Source organism: Trichosurus vulpecula, chromosome 7 (assembly GCF_011100635.1).
Source record: "Trichosurus vulpecula isolate mTriVul1 chromosome 7, mTriVul1.pri, whole genome shotgun sequence".
Lineage (NCBI taxonomy): Eukaryota > Metazoa > Chordata > Mammalia > Diprotodontia > Phalangeridae > Trichosurus > Trichosurus vulpecula.
Window position 1 is genome coordinate 121,816,391 of NC_050579.1, and position 6,636 is coordinate 121,823,026.

Here is a 6,636-nt window from a genome sequence, read left to right on the forward strand (position 1 = left end):
CTTGTGGTACTGCTCCCAAATTGGTTGTTCTTTACAATTACTAATATAGAAAATTGTGCCGCAAGTAGGGGCAAGCATTTGTAAAAACCAGCTTGTTGCATGAATGATTGTGATGCAATTCCTTCCCAGGCAATGGACTTTGAAGTCATCAGGTTGTCACTAGGACTATTTGCTTATTATGGATCCAAGAAGATACGCCTATATCCACAGAGGAGCTGAAAAATCAAGCTCAGTGCTTAATTAGTACTGCTTTTGTCTAGGGGGAAAGATTTATCCATATGAGATTTTATGTCTTAAAAAAAATGACCACCAAAAGTACACTCACTAAATTTGTTTTTAAAAATCATAAAAAATTTCTTACAAAAGAGCATTAAATTCTGCACACTGCTCTGAATGGATGCCGGGGACACGTGGACTATTGATACTTCCTCCCACAAAAAGAAATTGCAGTGACCAAAGCGAGGTGTTCACAATAGTTACAGAAGGGGAAAAATTATTATTATTATTTGATTTTTTTATCACCAACAATGAATAAAAATAAAATTCACTCTCTCTGCTGCTGTTTCAAAATTTTAATATTAGTTTTACATGCCTTTCCTCTCCCTACCCACCATTTGTAAGGAACCAAAACATTATATCTGGTGAACAGTAAAGATTTCACTAGACCTCCAATGCAGAACATCTATGAAGCAGAGGAATGTTAGCTTTTTAAACAGAAGCAGATAAAAAAAAAAAAGATGTGGAACTCCTTTAGTTCTTCACTAGTCTTAGAAAAGTGTTCCAGAATAATGCTTCATACTATAAAAGAGAAAAAAAACCAACAATTTGCATTAAAATTCTTCAATATCCGCATATTGCTTCATGCTGTTTTGCAGTAAATACTGTGCATTCTATATCTGGTCCTATCTTCCTACAATGGTAATAATTCCATCCTCAGATCCTTCCAAAGGCTCATCAATTTTGATTAATGCTCCAGATTGATGATGTATTTGTTTGATTCACTGACCACCTTTGCCAATAATAGATCCAGACTAATCTTGGGTAATAGTTACTTGTGTTGTAATAATGGATCCACCAAGATCACTGTTTGAGCCACAGCCCCCTGCATAGGAGTAATCATATCCAGAACCACCTGTAAACTCATGGTACTCAACTGGTGGTTCATAAGCCATCTGCCATTTGAAAGGACTCCCTGTATCTATTGTAGAGTCTCAAGTCTCATCAGCACTAAAACCAACCATGCCATTGTAATGTTCACGGGGTCTTCTTCTTTTGTCATAAACCGTAAGATCTCCTTCTCTACGTGGTGGAGGAAGAGGAGGATTTCGAGTTCTGCCACTGCCCCTGTCACCATGTCCAACAGGAGTTGGGGAGGGGGTCCTCTTCTAGGGCTCATGTCATCATAATCTCTTCTAGATGGGAGTATAGGATATCTACCACAAAATGCTTCCATTTTATCAAAGTCTCCTCTTCCTCACATGGGAAATCCTACAGGGTGTCCTTGTCAATGATCAAACATCATTGTGAAACCACAGTAGTCATAGGTTTCATCATAGAAATTGAGATCATAGGGCTGTGCCCATCCTTTGATGGGAGACTCACATATAAGATCGAGTGTGGTCTTTATGTGCTCCACAACCCTATCAGGCTTTCTATCAATAAGAATAACTTTATTTGTGGAATGAGGACAGCATTCCTGGAAAAGCTTGATAGCTGTCTGAGTATTCCTTTGAAGTTCCACTAGCATCATTGACCCCAATAATTCCTCCTGCCAGACTTTAGTGAATCAACAGTCTTAGCTAGTAGTCAAAGTCACTTCCTTTTCAGTGTTGGTAATTTAAGCATTCCATAGCATCAGATTTGAGTGGGAACTGGCTGGTTGTGGTGGGTGATGCAAACTGCAGGCCCTCTTCCAAGGTAGGGATGATTTTCTTTAGAATTTCTCCAATATCTGCACTGATACTCAATATGTGCTCAGGGCCACCATGTCTGGGACTGAAACCCTGGTATTGTAGTCTGCACAAAGCATTTTAATATTTTTGCCTCCTTTCCCAATCACTGCTCCAGTGTTCTTGCTTTGAAGCAAAATGGCACAGTCCAACCATCTCATCAGCGTTTCTAGATCTTTTAAAGGCCTGCTCCTCCTCCATATCTTCAGCAGGGCACTTACCAAATTCACCATTGATTTCAGTATTGGGGAAGATTTCTTCTGGCTGCTCAGTCTCCATTTTCTCAGATTAAACAGGTAGACAGCCACACGAGGCTGCCTTCTCTTCTTCAAAGCCTCTGCCCCAGTTAGTTCTGAGCAGGGCAGAGAGCGAGCTCAGGTCCCACATTCCCTTCCTACACTGCCTTTCTCCCTCTTCTTCTCGAAAAGAGTTGCTTTATCTAATTGAAGCAACTGAGGAATCTTGGGTAAAGTATGGTTACCTCTGCTGGTATTTGTCCAGTTAAAGAAAAATCGGCACACCTGTTCTTGCAAAATTGACAAGAAACCTGGAATAGGGAGGCTTACTTCAGAATGGTATAGGACAGGGATGAGGAGGAATCTGCCGCCTCAAGGACACATGTGGCCTTCTAGGTCCTCGGGGGCAGCCTTTTGACTGAGTCCAAGTTTTACAGAACAAATCCTTTTATTAAGTGAATTTGTTTTATGAAGTTGGGATTCAGTCAGAGGGCCGCACTTGAGGACCTAGAGGGCCACATGTGGCCTCAAGACCTCAGGTTCCCCACCCCGGCATAGGATCTTTCATTTCTGAACCCAATGAATTTTACATAACCAAATTATTTCTCTCTTGAAACACCTCCTCTGGGAGTGGCAGTTCCCCCCCCCCCTTTTTTTTAACAGCTGGATAAATTAAATTAAATTGGGAGACTTACAGAAAGTTACAAAAAAAGGTTAAAAAAACCAATTCATTACCACCTTATTTTTCCTTCTAGTCCTTTCCTCATTTTTTCTATTAAAGTCACTTTTATTAAGTTGATGAAACACTAGTTGGAAATAAAACCTAGGGTTCTTTTCATTTACTTGGTTGTCGTCACTGTGGATACCGTCCTTCTAGCTGTGCTTACTTCATCCACATCACTTCAAACAGATTTTCCCAAGTTTCTCTAAATTCCTCATACTTGCCATTTTTTACTGGATGATAACATTTCATAACATTCAGATGCCACAAATGTAAATGAAAAGGTTGCGAAAAGGAAACAACTCTGAGTAATTGAAAAACCAAAAGTGGCCTCAGAGCAGAGAATTAGAAACATATCTCCCTCCTCTCATCAAGGATGAGGGGAACTACAAGGACATGATGTTACGGATGTAAGGCTCAGTTGCTCCAGCAGTTGTTTTTGCTTAATTATCTTTATTTGTTAGAAGGGAGGGTTCAAGTCCAGAGTGGGAGTAGGGTCATCGGGAAATGACTGTTGTAAAAATTTTTTAAGAAAAAAAAATGTGATGGCATTTCTAAGGCTATTAATCATTTCATTGCAATTTAACTTTAAAATTTAACAATTTAATTTGTTTGCAATTTAATCAGGTTTGTAAACTATAAATAATTCTAAATGTGACTTTTTTTATTTTTGAGAAACTGAATTTCCCTATTTTCCCAGGCTTGGAAGTCCATTGAATACTCATGGACCCAATCCAATTACAAATGAAATAAGAGGTTAAACCTGTTCCATTTCCTGCCTGAGCAGCTTCATTCCTCCTTAGGCAGCAAACCCCTTCCCCCTCCTTTCCTATCTCCCCTGTAGCAGAGATTATAAATGTGTACACTCATCGCACAGATGATCTCTTGAAGCCTCTTCAAGATATGTGGTTTATGTAAGGAAAAGAAAAGGGATATAAAACAATGTGAAATGCCTTGTAGAAGAGGTCTTCAGGTTAATAATTTCATTATCATTATTTCAAAAAAGCCCCACACCCACCCACCCACCCAGTGGTACTTGTACCATGGATAACATTGCATTCTAGGGAAGATTAGGTGTGAAATGATCATAGACTCACAGAACCAGAACTGGAAGGGACCCCAAAGGCCATCTAGTCTAATCCTTCCATTTTACAGGGGAGGAAATTGAAGTCTAGGAAGACTCACTGATCTGCCAAGAGTCATGTAGGTAGTGTCAGAAGCAGAATTTGAACACAGGCTTTCATCTGATGAAAAATTCATAAGGCAACTTCTCAGGATGATAACCTTCCTCTAGCTATTGCAAATCCTTTTTGCGTATCTGGATGAAAGAATGGGAAAAAGACAACAGAAACTATTAAAATGTTTGCCCAAAGGGACTTGACAAGGAATGAAATCAACTTCCATCCTTTAATTATTTTAGTTTGCTCTAACTGTATTTAGAATGCATGCTCACAAAGTACTGAAAAAGCTTAAACCACATTAGTCAAAATCAGCAGAAAAAAAAAACAAGAAAAAACTTCTATTCTTCACATACAAAGAGAACTCTTAACCAGAAGTTTGCTGGTAAATGTTTACAACCATCTTTCAAATACGTGCACGTGTGCACACACCTACATGCGCACACACACACATATATATATATATGCACATACATATATACAAACGACACACAAGTCTAGATAATCAACAAGACAATGAATGAAGCCCTAATTTGTAGCTTTTGATGAGTGCTCACAATAAAAATGTAACAATTGACCCTAGCAGATACGATTATCTCACACATACTCCTGCTATGAACCCATCATCAGTAGTACACGAGTTTTAGGAGAAGGTGTGTGCATCTGTGTGTGTGTGTGTGTGTGTGTGTGTGTGTGTGTGACACAAACAGACAGACACACAGAGAGACAGAGCATGTTTCTCAGGCATAATAAAAATCTGGGGCTATTAATGAACGGAGAACTTAGAATGAAAGTGTGTTTATGGAGTTCCTTTTCCACTTTGAAAATAGCAATGGCCAGTTTGTTCAATAAAACTCATTACCTAAAGAGAATAACTGTATTTAGAGAATGAATCAAGAGGACTGGTATTTCTCGGTCATTATAAATAAATTCCTCAGGCTGTTTATATCTTGAGCCACCCAAGAAGTGAAATTATTTTCAATTATTTTCAATTTAAATAATTAAAAATATTTAAATAAATCTTCAAAGCCTAGAATGAAGGTATTTATGAATAGTTTGTCCATGAAAATTGAAGGAAGCATTTCAATTCATACATTTCCAAAATAACCAACCTGGAATTTTGATACCTTATGGTAGTAGCTTGTTTAATAACCAAGCAGAGAGTACCTGTGATAAATGCCTACTGAAAGAGACAGGATAATTTCAAGTAAGATATGATGAGAACAGGCCAACAAAGATCTTCAAACTTTTTTGGTCTCAGGATCAAATTATCCTCTTAAAAATTATTGTTGATGGTAGTGGTTCAGGTGGTGATATATCACTTCAGACTCACCATGACCTTGTTTGGGTTTTCTTGGCAAAGAGATTAGAGTGGTTTGCCATTTCCTTCTGTAGTTCATTTGACAGATGAGGAAACTGAAGCAAACAGGGTTAAGTGTCTTTCTCAGAGTCACATTGCTAGTAAGTGTCTGAGGCTGGTTTTGAACTCAGGTCTTCCTGACGCCAGACCTGACACTCCATCCACTGTGCCACCTAGCTGCCCTAAAAAAAATTACTGAGAGCCCCCAAAGAGTTTTTATATGGACTATGTTTATTGATACTTACTATATTGGAAATTGAAATGATTATTATAAGAGTAGTTTTGAACTCACAGATCCCCTGAAAGGGTCTCAGGGACCCTCAGGGATCCTCAGACCAGGCTTTGAGAACCACCGATGTAAATTCTTTAGGAAGGCACAGAGCTATAACAAGTAATTTTTATACCTAGAGCAACAGCAAAAAACGAAACAAAACAAACAACAACAAAACAAAAACCTACACCCAGGACAAGCATCAGAATGTTAGTCCTTAAGACCTAGAGAATATTATCTCATGGACAGATACAGAAATTCCTAGATACTTTGAGGCCATTCCTCTGACTACTGAGGCTCGGGGGAAAGTCTGGGTTTTTTGAGGTGCTTGGGGGATCAGTTGACTTGAGGGAAGGAAGCCCGCCGTGCAATTGCTTTCTATTTGACTATTTTGCTTTCTAACTGGGAGCTAAGTTATATTAATTCAAATGGTCAAGACTAGAGCCTTTGGCCTAGTACGTAGAGTATTACACTTAGAATCAAGAAGACCCGAGTTTGAATCTTGTCTTGGACATTTACTGGCTATGTGACCCTTGGAAAGTCATGTAACTTCTCTTGGCCCCATTTTCTTCATCTGTAAAATGGTGATGATAATAGCACCTACCTCATAGGGTTGTTCTGAGGATCCAATGGGATAACATAGTAGATGCTTAGGAAAGCTTGAATAGAGGGTCGGGCCTGAAGTCAGGAAGACTCACCTTCTTGAGTTCAAATCTGGCCTCAGACACTTGCTAGCTGTGTGACCCTGGGCACTTAAGTCACTTCACCTTGTTTGCCTCAGTTCCTCATCTGTAAAATAATCTGGAGTATCTGTGTATCTGTGCCAACTCTCTGTGCCAAGAAAACCCTGAAATGGGGTTATGAAGAGTCAAACAAATCTGAAAGGACTGAACAACAAAAATGTAGGTGCTCAGCAAACCT

General features: G+C 39.1%; 1 pseudogene; it reads right to left on the reverse strand.

Annotated features, from left to right (window-relative positions):
* Positions 1-830: 830 nt before the first annotated feature.
* LOC118858579 lies at positions 831-2,228 on the reverse strand (annotated as a pseudogene).
* Between the last annotated feature and the right edge of the window lie 4,408 nt (positions 2,229-6,636).